Raw genomic sequence first — 24,970 nt, forward strand, 5'->3', positions numbered from 1 at the left:
CGAATCTATATGAACTTGAAATAAAGAAGTTATGCAAGCCATGTTGTATCAACTGCATTGTTGTTATTTTTAAATAAAAATCACTGGACTGACTTAAACCAAAAACAAGACTTAATTTGATTAGTTATAACATTCACCATTACAGACAGAGAATTGATACACACCAAGACAAGAATACTGCACCAATTTCAACAGCCACACAGAAATTAAAATATTTTTATAATGCTATCCAAAGAAAATGGGCTTAAACCCATGAAATAAAAGATGAATGAAAATTGGAATACATAAAACTTTGCCATAGAATAATGCTTGCATTCTTCTTTTTTCAAAATTAGCAGCTATTGGCACACTATAGAAATACATCAAGTCACCTTATTAAAAGTTGATTCAAGAATGAAAGTCCTACAATATAATTAAAATAATTAGATCTTACTTCAATTGAATGTTCCTAGTGCAACTGGAGGGCTTCTTCAGGTTACAGGAGACTGACAATCTGAACCCAGGGCTCTTCATCCAGGTGCCTAATAGTCAAAGCTCATTTCCTGTTCATAAATCAAAAACCAGAGTTAAATTGGGAGCTGCATGAGATAATTTATCTATTGTCTCTTGAATTTTGTTCTTTGATTAATGCTTCTTAGTATAACTATATCAGTTCCTTTTATTGTAAGCAGACAGAAATTTTTCATTTCTTTTGGAAGTCAACAATGTATAGACTTTTTATTTTTAAAGTATACCATTTTATCTTAACAGATGTATACACAAATACACAAATACTTTTCTCCCTTGCTTTCATTTTTCCATGTTTACATTTGTACCTTAATTCAGCAAGCATAAATTGCACACTTACTTTGTGCCACACAGTACTAAATACAATTAAAGATAAAGCAGGCCAGGCACAGTGGCTCACACCTGTAATCCAAGCATTTTGGGAGGCCAAGGCAGGAGAATTGCTTAAGCCCAGGGGTCTGAGACCTGCCTGGGGAATATAGTGGTGTTGGCAGTGGCAGCCCATTTGGAGAGGCTGCTGCCATGACACTGGCTTCAGTAGGGGAGATGTGGCCAGGGTTGCATGCTCCCTGGCCTGGCAGGAGTCAAGAACAGATGGAATCTCCACCTTCTTTAGTTGACATGGCAGGACCGCCACCCCCCCCTCCCCCCGCCCTCCAATTCCAGGCACAGCTGTAGCTGCTGCCAATGCTTTGATTATGGAGCAAAGTTGAGGCTAAGCCTCATTGTTGCAACATTGTAGCAACCTAACTTGGTGTTCCCAAGCTTGGGGCAGCACTGACACACAATCACCCTGCTGCCTTGGCCCTCTCCAGACTTTGGGCACCAACAAGCACAGAAGGAAGCCTGAGAGGGGGCTGAGGGAAGCTCAGCATAGAACTTCAGGGAACCCACAGCACAAACAGCCTGGGTGACAAGGGAAGACAGGCTCCCGAGTGGAAAGAGACGGGTCCGCAGTAAAACTGCACCTTCAAGCCAGGATTGCCTGAAGCCTGGTGACTGGGCTGATGGACCAGAATAGGAAGTACGATGCTTTTTCCAGGCCCACGAAAGGCTGCCCATGAGCCAATCAGTATGCACTTCCCCCCCACTGAAGCCCATAAAAACCCCGGACTCAGCCAGCCTCAAGGAGACGACGGGACAACCTGCCTACAGAGAGGAACTCCAGGGTCTCCTCTTTGCTGAAAGCTGAAGAGACAATTGGACAACCAGCTGCGGAGAGGAGCTACCCACTCCAGGGTCTCCTCTCTGCTGACAGCTGAACACTTGTTGGGACACCCTGCCTTTGGAGAGGAGCTACCCAATGTGGGTCTTCTCTGAGCTGTTCTGTCGCTCAATAAAACTCCTCTTCACCTCGCTCACCCTCAATTTGTCCTCATACCTCATTCTACCTGGACACAGGACAAGAACTCAGGACCCACTGAATGGCAGGGGTAAAGGAGCTGTAACACTAACAGGGCTGAAGCATGCCCCTTCCTTGCCAAATTGCGGGCAACAAAAAGGAAAGAAGAAAGGAGAGAAGAGCTGTGGCCCTCCTAGACCTACGAACTCCCTGAGCCAGGGCTGTGACACTCTATTTGGGGCTCTAAGGTTCCTGGTATCTCCAAGCTTCCAGGCATCACTGTGTTCCCTAGTGCCAGCCATGGAAGCTGCTTGCAGTACACCTGGTCCAGCTGCCACCTCACAGGGAACCAGCACCCATGCCAGTGCCTGGAGCTGCCCACCCCACTGCAGCCAGTGTGCATGGCCAGACCCCATGCTCGCTCACTCACACATCCCTCACCACTCTGTTCATCCTTGGCCGGCATGGGATCCAGGCCAGTAGTGTGAGCCAAGTGCAGCCTGCAAGGCCGAGTGGGCAGAACAAGCCCAGTGGGCCCAAGTAAAACTCGAGCAAAGGTGCTGCTGGCCACAGAGGTTTCCAAACAGAAAAGCATCACCGTAAGGATCCTGTAACCATGGGACCCTGTGTCTACAAAAAATTAAAATTAAAAAATTAGCTGGGCATGATGGTGTATGCCTGTGGTCCCAGCTACTTGGGAGGCTGAGATGGTAGGATCACTTGAGCCTGTGAGGTGGAGGTTGCAGTGACCTGTGATTGTACCATTGCACACCAGCCTGGGTGACATAGTGAGATCCTGCTTCAAAAACAAACAAATAACAACAACAAAAAGATGAAACAGAAAATACATAACTGGAAAGGAAGTAACTTAGTATCTCTTTGGGAAAAAAGGATTAAACAAAGGAAGAGATGTGTATTAGAAAGAGCATATCTAGGACTGAAAACTTTGTTCTTCATACGTGTATGACCTTGGATAATTTCTGAATCTAAGTCTCAATTACTTCACCTCAAAATTAGAATGAAAACAGGAAACTTGCAGAACTACTGTGAGAATTAGAGACATGGTATGTAATGTGCCTCACACATTGCCCAGCATGTATTAGGTGCTCAATAAATGACTGATATAATTATATACTATTTTAAGACATTGAGTCTTTTCCTTTTATATCGTCTAATGCCAAGATTGGTTATTCTACATTTCATATTGGCAGTGGCTGTGATACTAAGTAATAATGCTATGAATTATGAAGCTACTTATTTGTGCTTCACCATCTTTATTGTAATATTTTATCTTAGTTTTGAGATACTTGAAAGCTATAAAGTGTTCTTATTCTCCTTTCAAAATTACTTAACCCTAAATAAGCTATTATTTCCTTTTATCGAGATTAACTTGTAGTACTGTACAAGCTTGTGACTAGAAAAAAATTCTTAACCTTCCATTAAGTTAACTTCCTCCTAGTTTTCACCCTCATTTCAGTATCCTCCATCTTCCTTAAGCTTTACATAAGAAATAATGTGTCATAAATTTCTCAACTACCAAAATACATAATAAAATAATAATTCTGAATTTTTGTCTTAAATTCCTTCTGCTTTTAGAGAAAAAGGTGCTTAAGGTAGATCTTGTAGATTCACCAATTTAGAAGTGCCATCTAACTCTCTTTTCTCACAAAGAAAGAACCTCTTGATAAGGATAACCTAACTAGGTTAATACATGAATTAAATGAATCCTAGACTTACCTATCCTCAAATGTTATGGACCAGATGTTTGTGTTTTCCCAAAATTCATATGTTGAAGCCCTAATCTCCAATGTTACAATATTTGGAAATGGATCCTTTCACGATTAGTGATTTAAAAAGAAGAGACCAGAGAGCTTGCACACTCTCTCTTTCTGCCATATAAGAACCTAACAAGGAGGCCATCTGTAAGACAGTCCTTGAAAACTGGCTGGAACTTTGATCTTGGACTTCCCAGTACCCAGAACTGGGGGAAATACATTTCTGTTACTTAGTCCACCCAGTCTGTGGGATTTTGCTATAGCAGCTCAAGCTTCAAATAAAGTATTTAGTTCAAGAATGCTATTACCACATTAGTATAGACACACACAAGTGCATACTTGCCTACACACACACATAATTCAGGACATTTAATATTATCTCATCTGTGGAGAATAGAAGAAGTAAGGAATGAGGAGAATTGGAAGTCACTACTTAATTCTCAGCTTATATTTAAGTGTCTCAAGATTTTATTCATGGGTAAGGGTATGCAAGAAATTAATGATAATTTTAGTACAAATGTGGGTTTCTGCCCTCCCTCAACACTGAAAATGAAGAAGTGAAACCAACCCAGTAGTCCCATAGACAGGTTTTGGGGTTTTTTGGATAAATATAAAAATTGACTTTTCTGGTCTTAAAGCTTAAAGCTTACATTTGTTTTAGCTGAGTTTCTCCTTCAGGAAAGGACCCCCCATCAGACCTCTCAAAAAGTATCAAATAACTGAAACTCACCAGATCACCACATCCAGAAAGTGAGGCCAGACTCCTCATTCATCATGATTGCTCTTAACCCTCCCAAGTTCCTGTTTTGCCAGACATAGTGACATTTCTTCCCTGCTACATAAACCCCTAATTTTAGTAGGTCAGAGAGATGGATTTGAAACTGATCTCCCATTTCCTCAGCTGCAGCACCCCATTCAATCCTTCTTCCATGACAATACTTGTGTCAGTAATTGACTTTCTGTGTGGCAAGCAGCAGGATCCACATCAAACCCCTGGTGTTTCGGTAACAAAAGGAGTCATAACAAAAAAGGCAGAGACATGTTCACAAAGAAGTCTTCAAGCTACAAATCACAAGAAATGCAAAGCCACATGGAACTCTTTTCCTAATCTTTCTCTTGGCATCTAACTGGATTAAAATGGCATATTGCCATCTGCATTCCTGCATGTGATTAAAAATCAAACCCTACAGATTGAGGTAGATAGATGAAAAGTCCTATGTCATCTTGTCTAACATAATGTCTTTGATCCTTGCTTTTCCTATCCCCGCATTAAGGATTCTCTTTACTAAATGAAATGAACTCTAGTATCTTATATTGAAATGCATTGTTAAAGATGTGATTTTTTTTCCTCAGGTTGCAGAAAAACTTGCCTGAATTAGTTCTTCGTGGACCAAAAGGTCCACAAAGCATTACCTAAAATCAGAATACTGAGACTAGAAGAAACTTAATGATTATCTCACTTAAGTGTCACACCAACATTTACCACTAGCTCCCACTGGATGTTTTATTTTGTAGTAAACTCCAACCAGATCATACATACAATTTTTAACAATAAAATCTCATAAATAAAAAACCACTCAACTATGGAAGATGTTTTTTCTCTATACAGAGACTTTTAAATGGTATATTCTCATATTAGAAGGACAAAATGGTATAATTCTTTGGAAATTGTCTTTAATTCTGAGAGTGGCTTAATATACACATATTAATACATGTATTTTGGATTTTTCTAAGCACCACATATAAAAGAAAAACCCCAATGCAACACATGCTATGTCCGACTTAGCAAAATTTCTGTGGGACTAATAGAATATTATTAATAGACATTTTTAATGGTTACCATTCTATTAACTTATACAGGATGGCTATCTCCTTTTTCTAAAACAGTCTTTTTCAAGACACTTTACTGATCAATAACTAATAAAAATTCCCTATTTTTAATCACATAAATTTCTTTTTTTTTTTTTTCTTTTTTTTTTTTTGAAACAGAGTTTCGCTCTGTAGCCCAGAGTGGAGTGCAGTGGCTGGATCTCAGCTCACTGCAAGCTCCGCCTCCCGGGTTTATGCCATTCTCCTGCCTCAGCCTCCCGAGTAGCTGGGACTACAGGCGCCTGCCACCTCGCCCGGCTAGTTTTTTGTATTTTTTAGTAGAGACGGCGTTTCACCAGGTTAGCCAGGATGGTCTCAGGTGGTCTCGATCTCCTGACCTCGTGATCCGCCCATCTCGGCCTCCCAAAGTGCTGGGACTACAGGCTTGAGCCACCGCGCCCAACCTATAAATTTCATTTTTAATTAAACATTTCTTGAAAACCCACCATAAGTTAAGCATATCAACTTCAAATACTCGTATAAGGTTTTGAGATCCTTTAATATTTTGATCTACCTCTGAGTCTCTTGAAGGCAAGGACTATGTTAGCTGTGTCCTCAGGATCTATCATTGTGTTAAAATATAGAATATGCACAATAAATGCTAACAAATAATATTTGTGACTCAACATTTCTATAGATTTCTACAATCCTTTTCATATAATGGATATCCTCACCGTCCCTTCAAAAATGTACTGTGTACTCTCTTCACGTCTTTTCTCTTGTCCTTTCTGAGATATTTGTTCTGCTCTCTTGCCTAGTTTCGACTTATTTTCCATGATTCGCTTATCTCATAAAATCTATTCCAGCCTAAGCATTTCATTTCTCTCAAACTGTGTCAAGACTATATTACACTGAACTCTACTAAGCTAACGAGAGTCAAAAAATCAGATTTATACTTCTTATATATCCTCCACAGATCATAGTTCTAAGTTGGGAACATTGCTAGTTAATATATAAGATACACATGGTTTGTGAGAAAAGATACAAGTCTCTTTTAGATCAGGGATTGGCAAACTATGGTCTATCAGCCAAATTTGGCCTGATGCCTGTTTTTATAAATACAATTTCAATGGGACACAACCACAACCATACATTTATGTATTGTTTATGGCTGCTTTCCTGCTATAACAATAAGTTGAGGCCATTTGGCCCACAAACCTAAAATATTTACTCTCTGGTCTACTACAAAATAAGTTTGCCAACTAGTAGATGAGATCAGTGATTTTCCAGTGCGGGTCCCAGATTTTCTTGGCCTAGTCTCATTCTTAAGCATTGTGGTTGGATAAAGTTATAAAACCCAGTGGGTCTTAAAGGTGGTTTTTAGACTAGCAGTATAAGCATCACATTGAAATTTGTTAGAAATTCTAAATCTTAGCCACCATTCCAGACTACAGATCAGAAATTCTTGAGATAGGGCCCAGCAATGTGTTTTTAGCAGCCCTCCAACTGATTCCAATTCACACTAAAATTCGAGAATCACTGGATTAAACAGCGAAACATTTATTAACACCTGACCATGATGACTTGGCCTGGCTATGGCAGATCCATTTCCTTTAAAGATATACTAAGTTATGAAAATATATTAATTACATTTCACCCATCCTGAAATAAGACACCTTGTATTTATTCTGAAAGAACATGAAGGAACAGGATTCTCTTGATGTGGGAATTGCTATAGCACTTTTAGTAAATGCCAAAATGCCACCAGCTGCATACCCAAAGGAAAGACAATATACCAAGTGCCAAAGTGTAAAACCTATCCAAAAATAGATTGAAATATCAAAGCAATATAGCAGATAAGCTCCGATTTTTATCAGACTGCCTGTCAAGACAAACCTTTGCACAATGATTCTCAGCAGGGACACAGGAGAAGCAGCACTGCAGCTCAGTATGGGACTCTGATAATCAAGAATTTGTTCCAACATGCATATCCCCAGCTCAAAGTCATAAATGTTGCCTTTCCATGATAGTGTGTGGGTAGCACTTTCCATGATAGTGTGTAGGTAGAAATAGGCATAATCGCCACCAAGCCTTTTGCATGGTAATAACTAGCTAGCACTCCCTATGAAAAACATTTATAATTATGTTATAATAGATATAATTTTCAGAAAATAATTATGTTCAAACTTTATGATCAATTCTCACTTCCTCATTGTTTTTCTCTAAAATACAGGCTAACACCAGCAGCTTTGTCTATGATATGAAAGGATTGTAATGTACTAAAAATAATGGAAAGTTATTGATAAGTGGAAAGCATAAAAAAGCTACTTCTTAAAAGACTCTTGCCTCAGTGTTTTATATTTTAATGGTATAAGCTAGGCAGCTATTTCAAGAAACAAACAGTAAAATTATTTAACCTATTGAAGAGTCTCTACATAAAGGTTAAAAAAATATGTCAGTCAATAAGAATAAACTATTGACTGACAGCCTCTAGAAATTTCACATTATTTCCTAGTCTTAAAAAAGTTATGTTTCTACAAAATAATATATCCATTAGTTCTCTATAGAAATTTCACACATAAATTTCATATGCCTAAAATTTATATAAACATTTTATTCAATACTCTTTTAAAAGTTCTTTTATTTTGACATATATCTACAGAATATAAGAAAAGTGTTCAGACATGCTGTGTAATAGCATAAATGAAAAATATGGGCCTGGGTGTTACCCCATGAATTTAGCAAATGACTGGCCACTGTTCAGATGATCTGTTAGAATTCTGATATAAAAACTTAAAATTCACAAATTTAACCCACAAATTAATTAATATATAAATTGACACACACATAATACAGAACAAATTCAAAGAGGAAGAATACACAATGATATTTTTATAGGGTTACAACCAACCCATGTAAAGATAAAAATGCTTCACCCAGAAATAATTAATAATGGGGAAACATAATACCTACTTAGAAGGACAGTAAGTCACTAAATAGCATGAAACAAGGAGTCAGTAAAGGCGAAGAAGGTTACAGAATGTAATTAAGGGTAATGCTCTGAAATTTTAAGGAGTGGAAAATTAGGCTAAATGTTAGAAGCCTTTCATAGAAAGTCCTCTAGAATCAACCTCTAGCAGATGCTTCAATTGAGTCATTTAAAATTAGACAAGAGCCTGTCTTTGCCAAATGCCATAGGGAATTATTCAATACTAGTGGGATGTACTAAATGAACTGTTTTCTTTTATTCATCTTTTGCATATCTAATTGCCATGATTTCATATACATTAAAAAATAATGAGAAGATAAAAATGCTCTGGAGGTTATTATGCTACTATTATTATCATATCAACTCATTCTTTTTATTTTTTTCAAAACAAGAGGAATGATGGGATAAAATAATTAAGAGGTAAGTCCTACTCTTGAATAGTCCACTCAAAATATTAAATTCAAAGAAAAGTTATATTAAAAGATAGAATATACCTTTGTAAAATTTGCCTAGTTAAGACCATGTTTAATTACCCAACAATGCCCTAGCATGATGTGTAACACAAAGTATATAATCAATAAATCCTAAATGAATGAATAATAAATACCTCTCCTCTGGAAACTATCTCTTCCAGGGTTTATGGCCCTGAGATGTAGTAGTATTGTATTCATTAATTACTTAAATCCAACCCAGTCTACCTGGACTCAAAAGTCTGGCCTTGCTACTTACTAACGGTGTGTCCTTGAGCAAGTTGCTTAGTCTCAACATGTCTCAGTTTTCACATTTGAAAAATGAGGAGAGATTACAATAGCATCTGCCTCCTAGACCTTTTCTAAGTATTAATCACTTAATACTGGTAAACCACACAATCTATTACATAGTAAGCCTCAGTAATGGTGAGACATCATCCTTAGTAATGGCCACCAGTGTGCATGGTAACCAGTCGGATAGGAGACATCAGGATGTTAGTCTAGAAAATGTTAGAAAGGCCAGGTGACATTACACAGATTCTTAGAACATGATTCATTTACTCATACACTCTAAAAATAAGTCAGCTGATTAATAAGATTGACTATGGAAATAAATGGTATTCTCATCCAAGTTAAAGGAACCCTGGCTCTTCCTTTACAATTTCAGTCCACTAATGGTTACTTAGCTTTAGCCTTCTAGGCTTTGTGCTATATGTCAAGTTCTTGACCTCGACAAGGCAGTCCAACGAGTTATCAGTAAAACAATGGACTACTATGCTTTTCTGGATTTCATATTTTCAATGCCAGCTCCATCAGCTGTCCATAAATGTAAACTCATGTCTGTGGTTTCAAGGATAATTGCCTCTCAGTTGAGTAACTTAAAAAGACCATAAATGTAAGTCATAATCTGATTGATCTGGGTTTCAGTACCAGCTCCGGTATGATGAGCTCTGTGGCTTTGAGCAAGTTAAACTTTAGGCTTATTTCCTCATATGTGAAATGGGAAAAAAATACATAAATCGTCATTTTATGGGGTTATATTGAGGACTAAAAATCAAGTAACTCATGAAAAATGCTTTCAAGTACACTGGTGAGAGACTATCTGGGTTCAAACGCTTGCCCTAATACTTACTAGCTGTGTGTACTGGTGCACCTTACTTAGCCTCACTATGCTTCAGCAAGTAGTTACAAAAAGGCTAGCTATTACTATTTTAATAGCATTATTGGAATATAATTTCCAGCTTCTCAATGTGTATCCTAATACATAACTTTTTCCATTCCTTCCAACTATCAGTGTCCTTTCAAATTTGAGACTTACTATTCCTTTTAAAGGCTTATTATAAGTTCATATTCCCTTGATGTTTTCTGTGGCTTCTTGGGGACAATTCACACCCCAACAATTGCTTTGATCCAGAAATCATGCTCCTTGGTATTTATCCAAAGGAGTAAAAACTTAAGTCCACATTAAAACCTGAACATGGATGTTTATAGCATCTTTATTAATAATTGCCAAAGCCTAAAAGCAACCAAGATGTCTTAGAGGTGAATGAATAAGTAAAGGGTTATACATCCATACAATGGAATATTATTCAGTACTAAAAAGAATTGAGTTATCAAGCCACAAAAAGACATGAATGAGCTTTAAGTGCATATTACGAAGTGAAGGAAGTCAGTCTGAAAAGGCTACAAACTATGGATTCCAACTATATTAGGTTATGGAAAATGCAAAACTATGAAGACAGTAAAAACATTACCTGTTGCCTAGGGTTTAGGGGAAGGTAGGGATGAATAGTGGAACACAGAGGATTTTTAGGGCAGTGAAACTATTTCATATGATACTCTAATGGTGGATATGTGCCAATATACCTTTTCAAAACTTATCAAATATACAACACAAAGTGTGAACCCAAATGCAGGCTATGGACTTAGGTTGAGAATGAAGTGTCAATGTTGGCCCATCAGTTGTAACAAATATATCACACTGGTGCAGGATGTTGATGTCAGGGAAGATTGTGCTTTGGGGTTGGAGAGGGATACGTGGGAACTCTGTACTTTCTGTTGAATTTTGCTGTGAACCTCAAAGTGCTATAAAAATAAAGTATTTTTTTTTTAACAATGGAATAAAATTAAAACACACATACTGTGTGAGCTTAAAAAAACCTATTACCAGGCTGGATTTGAGCTTTTGGCCACTAGATTACACAATTTGTTTAAAGACTATGGCAGTACTCATGCTCCAAGACTTGGGACAGAATTAGCAATATGTGTTAAATTTATTCAATCAAAAATGGGTGAACATTACCCATTTTTTGGAAAGGAAATCTTAAATATAACAACCCACTGATCTCCATATCCTTAATAAAAATGATTTTTTGGTTTTTTTTAGAAAGTGGAATTCAGGCTTTCATTACTTCATACACAGGTAATCAAAAAAATTTGTATAGTCAAAATACTGAAAAAAAACAAGGAAACAACATTTTTCTCACACAAATACATCATGCAAACATATATTTAGATAAAAATTATATATAACTCCTTGAATAGGGCCATAGAAATATTCAAATACAAATTAAGATATAAGTTTCAAGAGAGAATGAACTTTCTTTTATTTCCTGATTCATCCCCAGAATCTAAGGTAATAGCTGATACCCAAAAAGTACATAAATATCTGGTTAATAAATAAATGAACCACTATTCCCTTTATAAAAAAAAAAATCATTCTGCCTATGTTGTGAATCAGAAAGGGGCTGGCATGGAGATAAAACAGACTTTTTAGGAGCCTACTGCAACTGTCTGGCTAGGAAATAACGAGCACATAGAAGAAAGCAATAGCAGTGGAAATGAGTGAACACAGCCAGGAAAAGTGTAAACAACACCATGCTTTAAGCAGTGAAGATAAGCCACTGAGAACACGAAATCCTGAGGGGCAAGAAGAAAAGAAGGGCCTAAGAAAGTTAGCAAGAAGGAATATTTCATGATGAAGAAAGGAAGTAACAAGACAATGGTGTCACAGAAGCTCAGAGAAGACAGATTTAATGGACGGAAAGAATAGTATCAAGTGTTGCAAAGAAGCCAAGTACTATGAACAGGGCTGGGATTAGGAATGGGCTCGGTTAAGCATTCACGTTGGGAAAAAAAAGTTAAAGGAGCATCGAAAAATGCACTCAGAAGACAAATAATATTTTAATACATTATTTTAAAAATTATAATTAGTGGAAAGAATCCATGGTGAACAAAATATCAAAATTATAACTAATGATGAGTTGTTTTATGCTCATGTGTTATTGTGTAACACAACCGCTGGTAGTTCTTGGACCTGCACAGCCTTTGCTTTCCCACTGGGTATGTTGATGGCGTTGACAATGATGTGCCAATAGATTGGACAACCCAGGGCTTTATGTGTGTTTTTTGATCGTAGTGATTTTATTAACTTTTCCACTTGGTTGAAAATATGGGAGGATTTTTTAATAGATCTATATAGAGGCACGCCTTTTCCTTTCATCACAGTTTCTGATAAGGGTTGGCACAGCACTGACTCAGACTTGGAAAGCTTCCTTTTGGTTTAGCAATTAGAAAGCCATCAGAGACTTAGTGGGAGTAGTTTCCATGTGGTAGTGAAAGGAGAAACCAGACTGCAGTTAATTAAAGAGAGAATAGGCTGAAGACAAAGGAACAGAAACAGAGATGTTTAAGAATAGAGGGTAGATAATCCATGAGGAATACAACTATTCAATTGCTCCTATATTCACGCTGATCTGAAATCTGTCTAAAGAGATGCAAAAGTATGGTTAAAAACAAATTGGTCATTCCTATGATGCTGCTTTAGAGACAATTATCTTCATTGTGGCTTTAGGTTGATTACTTATGGCTCTTGCTATAAGCAATGTCACTGTAGTTCAAATTAGAATATTTCTGAAATATTTCTGATACCATGTATGTTGTCACACCTCTCTCCCAAACATACCACATCCCAGGAATCATCTCTATAAAAAATGGTTCTCTAGAAATTTGGATGATTGCTAACTTTAACAAAAGTAATTTTGCAGTAATAATAGACTCAGTTTGAACCATGTAGTAGATCTCTACTGTTGACCTTTTAAATTCACAGACATCTTACAGGAGAAATTACAAAATGGTTTATAAATGTAATTTCAGGTACAGCCGCCTTGAAACTTAATTACGTCATTACCCTTGGAATTTTCCAGTATGAATACGCAAATACAAATATATATTCAAGATGACTCACTAAAAACAGTCTCCAATACCAATGAAATATGAAGCAGTATGAGGTAAATAAAAGTGGGATGGTTTCTAATTAAAAGAGAATTTAATAATTAAGTTTAAAAAACCATGTTTTTAATTATTTTGTAGCACTAATAGGTTATGTTATAGTTTTGCCAAGCCAAAGGATTCTCCTAAGACATCTTTATACTCATGGTTAAGTGATAAAAGTAGAGAAGAAGCTTTCCACTATGGGAAGTGGAACTAGAAGAGTACTTACAAGGGACACGTCTTACCAAGATGGAGTTAATCCAATACATGTTCCTTTGGGGGATGATGAAACATATTAGAATTTAGCAAATGTCACCCTTCAAATATTGAAAGGCAGTGCTTCTCAGTATATGCTGAAACTACCTCCACAAATCAACTCTAGATTTTTTGAAAAGTCAGGTTCCTGGTCTCACCAGAAACAGAATGTGAATATGTGGGCTCCAGGCTCTGTGTTTTTGACAAACATCCCTAAGTAATTCTCAAAGTTGTCATATTTAAAGGAGCACTAAAAATGATATAATACATAATCCATTTATAGTATACACTCTACCATTTAGACATGACAGATTTAATAGTGAAATTTAGTGCAAAATAGATCTACTATTCCATCAAAAGTATCATGTAGATGCTCTGGTAATTATTTAAAACATAGTGTATTTGATGGTTGCAGATGGCAAATAAAATATAATCAATAAGTATATGTTGAATGTTTACTATATGCAATAAATAAATCTAATATAAAAACTCTCCCTAGGGAGCTTATAATACGTGCATTAAATATGACTTTTCTAAATCCGTTTCTATTTGGAGTATTACTTCAAAACTCAAATATTTTCCAGTCTCTTATTTCCCTATTTCTAAAATAGCAATATTCTTCTAAAAAAGCAAAATACATATAAATATGAACATGGGATTACCATATTAGTCTAGCAATATTTGTTTACTAAAGCATTCAAAAGGCCTTACAGAGTTTTTAGAGATTATCTCAAAATTACCCAATTATTTAACATGAAGTCTATTTCAAAATGTAAAAGCACATAAGTTTACCCAGCATACAGCATATCTATAGATATATGCTCATCTATAACCAAACTGAGAAATTTGACCTTGCTCTGCAGCTATGGAGGTGAATTTCTAAAAGGATAATTCTTAATTAATAACTCTTAATTGAAACTCTACATGGCATGATTTTTATTTGAGCAAGGCTTTCATATTTTAGTTTATTATGTAATAGTTTACTTCCTCAGAATTAGCATTAGTGTCAAAAGGGATGTAGCCAGTCTTAGAGAATAACATGGAGAAAGAAATCATCATAGCAAAATAGTCATCTCCAAATAAGAATCCCATTATTTTAACGGAATTTCTTCTAACACTCAAAGAAACTTATGAACAAACATATATATATTTGTTCAAAGACCTCATCAAGGGATTGCATATTTAAGCAATGACCATACATACTAATAGTGGCCAAACCTTTCATTTATTATAGATCAACTTATAAAAACTAATATTTTTCCACCTTCTCATTTTACCATAAATCCTAAAAGCCTCCAGTATAATTTAAGTTATACTTCTATCTAGGCTTCTAGGCTTTTTTTTTTTTTTTTTTTTTTTTTTTTTTTAAGAAGGAGTCTGGCTCTGTAGCCCAGGCTGGAGTGCAGTGGCGCGATCTCGGCTCACTGCAAGCTCCGCCTCCCGGGTTCACGCCATTCTCCTGCCTCAGCCTCCCAAGTAGCTGGGACTACAGGAACCCGCCACCATGCCAGCTAATTTTTTTTTTTTTTGTATTTTAAGCAGAGATGGGGTTTCATCATGTTCAGGACGGTCTCAATGTCCTGACCTCGTGATCTACCCGCCTCGGTCTCCCAAAGTGCTGGGATTACAGGCGTGAGCCACCATGCCGAGCCCTATCTGGGCATTTCTATTCCCTTTAATATTTTCTAATTTGTTGGATCGTTTTGATAATAACAGTGACCATTTATTAAACACCAAGTAGGTTGGGTGTTAGGAGCTTGACAGAAATTGCCACAAATCATCAAATGTTATCATCATAGTCCCATGAAATATTTAGTATCATTCCAGTTTCACAGATTAGGAAATAGGCTCAGAAAGGTGAATTAATTTAATCACAGAAAGGAAATTTTTAGGACGCAAAACTTTAAATATGATGCCCATTCAATTTCCCTAAGTCTGCTTAACATAAAGTCAGAAGATAATGATTCAGTCTTTCTCTCTCTGTCTCTGACTACAATATGGAATTTATTTTTTATTTTCTTCACCAAGAAAAAAAGTATTAAATACATGTGTGTCTGTTTTAGGAAGACTTTTTAGCAAGGCATTGACTTTACACAGAATACAGCCATGAATTAAGTAAAAAAGATGATATCTGCTAGCCATGTAAACCAGTGAAATTTGTCTTTAGAGAGTCACAGATGACCCCAGACCAAGGATCCTGCTACTTAATTTACTGAATATGTGATTTTAAAAACAAGGTAATTATGTTGTTTTTTAATTTAAAGCCAAAGAAACAATTTTAACTAAATTTTGTTTCATTACATTTGCGTGTGCCAATTGATTCTATTAACAATATTTAAATATTTCCATCCTACCTTATTTAATTAATTTATTTATATTTAGACGGAGTCTCACTCTGTAGTCCAGGTTGGAGTACAGTGGCGCGATCTCAGCTCATTGCAACCTCCACCCTCTGAGTTCTAGTGATTCTCCTGCCTCAGTCTCCCGAGTAGCTGGGATTACAGGCACCTGCCACCGCGCCCAGCTAATTTTTGGTATTTTTAGCAGAGACGGGGTTTCGCCATCTTGGCCAGGCTGGTCTTGAACTCCTGACCTCGTGATCCACCTGCCTCAGCCTCCCAAACTGCTGGGATTATAGGCGTGAGCCACCACACCCACCACACTCCTACCTTATTAATCACTCTTTATTTAAGCAATAGGAGGGTTAAACTAGGATAATTTTATTTTTAAAAATTCAAGTTACTTGGAAAGAAGGAAATGAAATGATACAGTGGGTATTAGCAATATACTGGACCTCTCAGGAAATGAAAGGGATTCCGTAAACCAACCCATACCTTCATGCCCCAAAGAGAAAAAGGATAAACATGAGTTGGGACTACAGCATTTCCAGGAACATGGAGGATTTGCCTTTGTAGAGGATGGGATTGGATTTAGTGATGGAGGAAATACTGTTACAGATAAATAAGAAAAATGGGAGAGGCACCTAAATAACTAAAGAAGGAGCTAAGTGTGGGAAAGCAGTCCACCATAGGCTTCTTATGCTCCCACCATCTTGCTGAGCTCTTGGTCTTGGCTGTTATTTCAATCATGCCATTTTTCAGGATTGTTGATGAAACTGGAGCTCTGGGAAGTAAGGTAACACCTGACTGAATGTACTAGGTAGTCCTGAGATGCGTCTTGCACCTCTCTGGTCAAAAATCAGTCTTGCTTACTGACGGCTGTAAAAGCAGTGGATCTCCTGAGTTCAGGTTACTTTTCCAGAGGAATACCAGTCGCCCTTGCACACTCCAGCTGGTGCTCCATGTGACCCTGCAGTATTCTGGGCTGGGAGAATCAACACAACTATTCTGGTTTCTGCTTTTTCTGTGAGTAAAGCCAGGTTTCTTTTGTTTTGTGTCAACATCCATGGAACTCTGGTAGACTCACTCCTTAGCTTACATAATTGTTTCAGGGAGAATTCTGCTGCTTCGAGCTCTCCTCCATACCATCAAACTTATTTTATTCAGACACAAACGTTATTTTATTAAGATGAGAGAAATGCCAACAAGGAGCCATATCTTCCTTTAAGGACAGTCACCATTCAAAATTACAGAATTCAGGGTTTTGTCCACTGTGCTCTTGCCTCGCTGCATCACAGTCTTCACCTCACTGGCAATAAAGCTGAATTTTCAGGAGGGTGGCCTATTCACTAACATAAATTTTAAGCAGTCTCTTTCATTTGCTCATTTGATGAAAGGAAATATCTAGTAGAATAATGCTAAGTGTAGAAATACTCACTGTCATATTCCAAATGTTTTCATTAAAAATTACTGTATTTTTATCACCTCTTAAAAATCCTTCAGCAGAATATTTTACGTAGCTCTTATTATTAAATTAACTATGCTTTATTATAACTCAGATTAAAGTTACAGCCTATTTCACATAAATATTGAATTCATAATTATTAGCATAACATGTTAATATAGGGCACTCATCTTATTTTATTATTAAAAACACTACCAAGAAACTGAAAGAAAATTTTACTCAAAAATGATATATTATCTCTATCAGTATGTCTGGTTCAATATTTAATAATCGTTTAAATTCAACAACAGTCTGCTTAAGTTGAAAATATTGAAATTAGTCATGGAAAAAATCGTTTTAAAGTCAAGCACCAGAAACACACATTTTGTGCACTTCATTTCATTTTATAGTCTCTAAGAACTATTACAATTTTTAATAAACTTGTATCTGGGATTTGAAGCCGAATACTTACATTTGAATGGCAAGAATTTATTAACCAAAGGATACCCAAACTGGTAGTAAAATGTATTCCCTAGTGATGTTTTAAATGGATTGTAAAAACTGCATTTTATTAATCTAGTCACAATTAAGGAACAACAGCTGTCCCATCTGCATTCCCAATGCCCACTTTTGTAACGATAATTTTTTTTCATTTACACATTGCTGATAAATAAACATCTCATGGTTGAGTTCCCAAATCTTAGTTCCATAGCTTTCATTGCAAAATGTTCTATTTTGTCTCAGTCTTTACAATACATGGTGTTATATAAATTTATATTAACAGTTGTCTAAATTATAATGAAGTACTTTTCCATCAATATTTTTGTTTTTGTATTCATATCTGTAGCTATATATCTCTATATAGCTATCATATAATGTACATATGACTGATTTATCCTAGATTACTTATCATTATGCAAAATAAATTAGTGATTACTTTTGTTACTAAAAAACGTTTAATTAATGGCCATGTCAGTGTCTTTTCCTCCTAACAATTCACAAATATATTGAAATCTACTTTTTAAAAAGATAATAAACCAATACTATGTCTTTAAAAAATAAATTACATTTTAAAAGTTACTTTACTAAAAGTTTACACATTTATTAAAGTGTAAATAATCCTTTGTTTAAAGTAAACTTAAAAGCTGGATTGTCTTTCATAAAGCAAATTATTTTGATATTTTTAATAAGATCACTGCCTAAGCAGAGAGCGGTGGCTTACGCCTGTAATCCCAGCACTTCAGGAGGCCGAGGCTTGCGAATCACGAGGTCAAGAGAGTGAGACCATCCTGGCCAACATGGTGAAACCCCGTCTCTACTAAAAATACAAAAATTAGTTGGGCGTGGTGGCGCATGCCTGTAGTCCCAGCTACTCGGGAGGCTGAGGCAGGAGAATCACTTGAACCTGGGAGGCGGATGTTGCAGTGAGCCAAGATCACTCCAGGCTGGCACTCCACTCCAGGCTGGCAACAGAGCAAGACTCCATCTCAAAAATAAATAAATAAAGAAATAAAATTAAATAAATTTACTGCCAAATTCAGTCTGGTTTACTGACAAAATGTATTAACATACACTCTATTGTCTAAATATAATATTGCTTCAAACATCTCAGATTCAGGAGGATATTGCTTCTTTCTCACTCTGTCTCCTAACTGTGTTTATGGTTAAAATTAAAAGTGAAAAAATAATCAAAAGATTTAACAAACAGTCATGATATAACTAACAACACTTTCATGCTAATATTAGAGAGTATACTTGAGTTATAGCTTGTGAAATTTTTGTTAGTCACTTATCCTTCTTGGTTGCTAAGTCTTTCATTTACAAAATATAGGAAACATAAGAACTCATGAACTTGTAGCACATAGGCATTAAAGTTATATACCTCTTTTGAAATCAAGAAAATCAACAACTTTTAAAATCACAATTGTAATAAATTTATGGCTTGAAGAAAAAGAAAACTTGCATATGGCCATTTATAAACAGAATATGTTTTTGACCTCTGTATTTTTTCACATAAAAGTGTAAAGAGATGGGATATTTTTCAAAAGAAATTTGGTGCATGCAAACTATAAATGTTATTTAGTACCACTTGTATGAGAGAAGTTATTAATTTCTCAAATAACCTGAATATTTTGAAATATGAGTTTAACATTTTTATAAAATTATTTTCAATAAATTACAGGATGTTAGAGCAAATGAAGCATGGTGAATATAAACCACCTTTCTTAATGACAAGTCATCTTCATGTGCAGCAACAGTCTATAGAGTGATAACATCAGAGATTTATCAGGTGTAGATGGTTATTTTTCCCTGTACAGAATGGCTTCAAGAACAACCAGAAGCAGGAAAAGATTTTTTTCTAAAGGATAAAGAAAAAAGATTGCATTTCTTTTCCAATGATTTTCTTTCCTACAATGTCTTACCACTCTCATTGGATCCAAGTATTATAATCTGCTGACTTATTTAACACTATTGCCTAAAAGAATATCATTTGTTGCCTTCTACTGATATTTGTGCTGACTGAAGGGCACTGCAAGTACTGTGATTGGAAGAGAATTGCTATTCTGTAGCCTTTGGGAAGATATAGCCCTGGATTTAGACAATGGATCTAATCCAAATTCTAAAATTCACCATCCTTGGAACCTTAGGTAAGTTGCTTAACCTCTCTGGACCTCAGTTTCCTTATCTTGCTAAGTAGAGAGAACAATGTCAGTCTCCTACGGCAAAACATTGGACACAATAAAATTAGTTTTTTTTCTTCTCCTTTTTGGAAGATGGTTTCTCATCCTGGTTCTGCTATTAATTGCTCCGTTACCATCATTTCACCTCTCAGAGGTGAAATGTCAATAAAATAATGAAGGTATGATCTCTTGGTTCTACTTGTCTATGATTTCATTTAGAATTGTACAGATCATGGCTGTAACCTCTTATTTTAGCTTTTGAAATAATCTCAGATACATTACTTGCAGAATGGTCTTCAATCAAGGTCAATGATATAAATTGTTAAAATAATTGTAAACATTTAAATAATGCATGATCTTACATCCAGATAAAAAAAACAGGAAAGATAAATAAGCCCCCAAAATAGAATGCTTCATTGCAGAATTTTTCAATGGCATATCTTATCATTAAAGGAGGAGATTTCCTTTTTGTCTTGTTTTTTGTTTGTTTTTGTTTGTTTGTTTGTTTGTTTGTTTGTTTTGAGACAGGGTCTCGCTCTTATCACCCAGGCTGGAGCGCTCACTGCAACCTCTGCCTCCTGAGTTCAAGTGATTCTCCTGCTTCAGTCTCCTGAGTAGCTGGGATTCAATACATGCACCACCATACCTGGCTAATTTTTGTATTTTTAGTAGAGACAGGGTTTCACCATGTTGGTCAGGCTAGCCTCGAACTCCTGACCTCAGGTGATCTGCCCGCCTCAGCCTCCCAAAGTGCTGGGATTACAGGTGTGAACCACTGCTCCCGGACAAGGAGGAGACTTCTTGTAAAAGGTATTTTTAAAATTGAATTGCACATGTATCAATGGACTCAGGAGAAAAAAAATACAGTTCCTAAATGTACAAGGAAATGCTCTTAAGTATCATTTCTTAGTACATATTTAATACTCCAGAAGGAAGTCATGAGCATTTGAAACTAATTCGAAGTGGCGGTTGCTAATGATACATGAAATATAGATCCTTAAAATGTAATTATTATACTGAGACTATAGGCTAGAATTGCAAGAAAAAAATCTCAGGCTCCTTTTGTCATGGGTCTCTGAAAGCACACATTTTGCCTACTAAACTGAAGGATTAAGTGCTTGATCTTTTCCAGTCTTCTAATTAAGATTGGTTTTCTTACAAATGGAAGGTATTTTAAAATGTGTACATAGTTAGATGTGTACAAAAAGACTGGCATGACGTTTTCCCATCCTATTTTGCAGTACACAGCATTATTTTCACACTTCAGCAGACAAACTGAAAGTCTCTGGTGCATCGAAACCAGTATCAACCTTCCTGAATTAATTACTTCCTTCAATCTCAGCTTTATAATGAGTCTCTCTGGGAATTGACACAATTAAAAATGTAGAGAGAGAGTCACCAGGAAGACAGAGGTAGATGATGCTTTAAGATCTGTTCTCTTTCCTCCCTTTTCTTACCACAAAGCTCTTCAGATTAGTATTCAGAAAGTAAAATCTCAGTTCTAAAGATGATATCTGTTTTAAACAGTCTAGGTTTTCAGAACATTGAGGAAGAAAAGTCATTTTCAACTCCCATATTACAAAAACAAACGTATTGCAGTTTTCTCTGTTTTTATACAAAACAAGGTCTTTGGAAAAAAAAAACAATTCTAAAATTTTACACTTATTTTCTTTACTTGTGTCTTAGACAGTATTAATATGTCTCGACTATGCATAGAACTACCAGTATTTTTTCTTCAACAATTCAGAAATGAAGCTGTCTTCTGGAGCTAGGCTTTCAATAACATATTGATTCTATGCCTTAACAACAGATTATTAACACAGTATTTTTCATACTGAACTGTACATTACAATCTTCTATGGAGATTTTATATATATTATAGTATATATGTGTGTGGGTGTGTAGATATCATACACATGAGATACACACACACACACACACACACACACACACACACACGCCCAACCTGTACACACAGAGGTTATAATTACATGAAACTGGGAGGACAGGGTCTATTTTTTTTTTAATCTTAGCCTGGAAATATATGCTTGGAAAGTCTTAAGGTGGAAAATAATTCTATTAATGTATTCCCCACTATTATAATGCAATGAAAAATACATGCACCTAAATGTTAAATGCTATATATTTATATTATATATACCTTAGAAATACAACAAAAATGGGAGTTTCTCTTACTGATATAGACTGTATTAATCTAGAATACCAAAATTGCATATTATCATATTTGGAACCCTGTATAAAGGCCTCATTTAAAGGGTGTCAGACTAGCCCTCTTTGGTGGAAAAACGAAACAAAGCAAGCAAACAAATACAATGAGTGCTAGATGTGATAGTAGGCTGCCTTAGATACATGCCTATCTGGTTAGTTGGCTGATCTGGTTGGCCAAACAGGTGTGCCTTTCTAAATTCCCTGTCAACGGATAGTCTTCCTAGAGCTGCACCCTCCATCAGAGAAGATGATCTTTTCCAACAGAGGATGATATAACTAAGGATATTCTATTTGTTAAGGATATTCTACATGATGAGATAAAAAGTGATGAGTAAATGGAGTCACAGGGAGAATAAAAGTAGAAAATGTCAAATGCTAGGACTGAGACTGGTAAACTATTGAAAGTAAGATGCATGCAAATAAGAGGAGAACAAAAAATTAGACTCTGAGCATTTTAGCAATCAAAGGAAAGAAAAAAATATAATGAAATGTGCCATTCATATTCTACAAAAAATAAAACAAACCAGTTGCTTAGGAAAATTGCAGATATTCCTAGAACTGAAACCTAGAGAAATACATTTAATAAGCCTGATGTGAAAAATTTTCTCCACAGCACACCCACCCCACCCCACCCCTCTATCCCAAATACAAAGTAAGTACAGGAACATGTTTTGTTAGTCTATTTAGTATAATACCTTCTAACACATTCATCTTCAAAGGATTGGTAAAGACCCCAAACAACGCAATGCAAGAATGCTTTCTACAACCATTTGACTTAGTCCTGAATTACAAACACTATTTCTTCAAACTGGGCTTTTGCTGATTATTGGCTGTAAATGACAGATTTAATATGTCCCACTGACAGCAAGACTGAAAAGAGGAAACCTATTCTCCAGTGAAATGTGAAAATGCCTACCCATATTTAAATAGGCTTCTCAATCTAAACCCAGGGATAAGTTAAGAAAATATGTGAGTCTACCACCAGTATTATCTTAAGAAATGAATCCTGGGCTTGTTTCATTAATGAATAAGTAATACTGATTATTTTAATCTGGTAAAACATTGGAAGCACATATAATTAATACATATACAATATTATACCCATACAATTTCTGACCTTATGCAATATATCTTCCGATGAACCCTCCAAAATAAACTGGTTGTAAAATATGTGCCTAGCTATCTAAAAGAACTAGCTTTAAAAAAATAGTTGGAAGGTATAACTTGGTGAAATATTGAAAAACAGTTTCCAGAATTGATTTGGATTTGGATAGATTTATCTTAAATCTTTTTGTCTAGGCAGCAATCAGATATAAAAGCCAATCGACTAATAAGGACCATTTCCAGTTTTTTACCTTAATAATTGTAATTGTTCTAAAATCAAAGGAATATCTTCTTTTACATGAAATACTGCTGGGTTAAGAGGAAAAGTGAGGCTGGGCGTGGTGTCTCATGCCTGTAACCCCAGCACTTTGGGAGACCGGGGCGGGTGGATCACGAGGTCAGGAGATCGGAACCATCCTGGCTAACACAGTGAAACCCTGTCTCTACTAAATATATAAAAATTATCTGGGCGTGGTGGCCGGCGCCTGCAGTCCCAGCTACTCAGGAGGCTGAGGCAGGAGAATGGCATGAACCCGGGAGGTGGAGCTTGCAAAGGGGCGGAGCTTGCAGTGAGCCAGTTGGTGACAGAGCAAGACTCCGTCCAAAAAAAAAAGAAAGAGAAGTGAGACTGTTAATAGGGAACATATGAGTAGACCTCTCTTGAAATTATTATTACAACATTAGGATATGTTAAGAAGAGAAGCCAGACATACCCTTATTTATTCCATTATAAGTTATTAAATAATCTATCAAGATACCATTCAGACAAATCTAGGTTCTCAAAGGAGTTTTAAGGTTACAGTGAGAATCAATAACTCATCCAGTCTAGCTAATAATAAGTTTATGTTTGGGGACAAGGGTGAGAAAAAAGTCAATCAGATCTACAAAAGAAATTCATGTTAGGCCTGGGCATGGTGGCCCACTCCTGTAATCCCAGCACTTTGGGAGGCTGAGGTGGCTGGATCACGCGGTCAAGAGTTCCAGACAAGCCTGTGAAACCCTGTCTTTACTAAAAACACAAAAATTAGACAGGCGTGGTGGCACATGCTTGTAGTCCCAGCTACTTGGGAGGTTGAGGCAAGAGAACAGCTTGAACCCAGGAGGGGGAGATTGCAGTGAGCTGAGATCCTGCCACTGCGCTCCAGCTTGCGCAACAGAGAGAGACTTTCTCAAAAACAAACAAACAAAAATTCATATGTTTATCTTGAAACATTCTATGCACTATAATAAAATACAGAGACACAGAAACCTCATGCAGAATATTAGCCTGAGAATCCAATGCTTGTGATTTACCAACAAACAAATACAGGGTCTGGACAGAATATCTAGTAAACTCAATGGTCTATAATTTGGGAAGAATAAAGGTTGCCATTGGAGAGTAGAAAGGACTAACTTCTGATTTTAATCTGAAATGAACATACTTTGGAAGTTTACCCTTAATGGGTAAACAAATTAGAAAAGACCAGAGCCAAGTATTTGAAATAAAATCCTTGTACTTTCCTGGAAATAGAAAATCTAGGCATTCTACTTACTTAACTATATGTGGAAGTGTAGGTGGGAAGCATAATTCTCTTGTTGTTATGGAGTTAGTAAATACAAACAGTCTCCTCTCATAAAAACTGCTTTACCTGCATGGAGGTGGGTGGAGGGATGGAAATTTTTTTATAAAATTTGATATGAGCTCACTCAAGTGGCCTTTTCCAAATGTGGCTTCCAATGTCGCCTCTTTAATCCAGTGCCAGGTTTCTCATTAG

At 36.3% G+C, this 24,970-nt stretch overlaps 1 protein-coding gene across 1 annotated transcript in view; it reads right to left on the reverse strand.

Annotated features, from left to right (window-relative positions):
* Positions 1-435: 435 nt before the first annotated feature.
* LOC140713568 (uncharacterized) overlaps positions 436-24,970 on the reverse strand; it is a 364,738-nt gene continuing 340,203 nt past the window's right edge. Inside the window, exon 5 of the mRNA XM_073023825.1 lies at positions 436-542. The gene's annotated coding sequence lies outside the window, so the exon portion shown is untranslated. The remainder of the gene's footprint in view (positions 543-24,970) is intronic.

This window comes from Chlorocebus sabaeus, chromosome 15 (assembly GCF_047675955.1).
Source record: "Chlorocebus sabaeus isolate Y175 chromosome 15, mChlSab1.0.hap1, whole genome shotgun sequence".
In the NCBI taxonomy this organism is placed as follows: domain Eukaryota; kingdom Metazoa; phylum Chordata; class Mammalia; order Primates; family Cercopithecidae; genus Chlorocebus; species Chlorocebus sabaeus.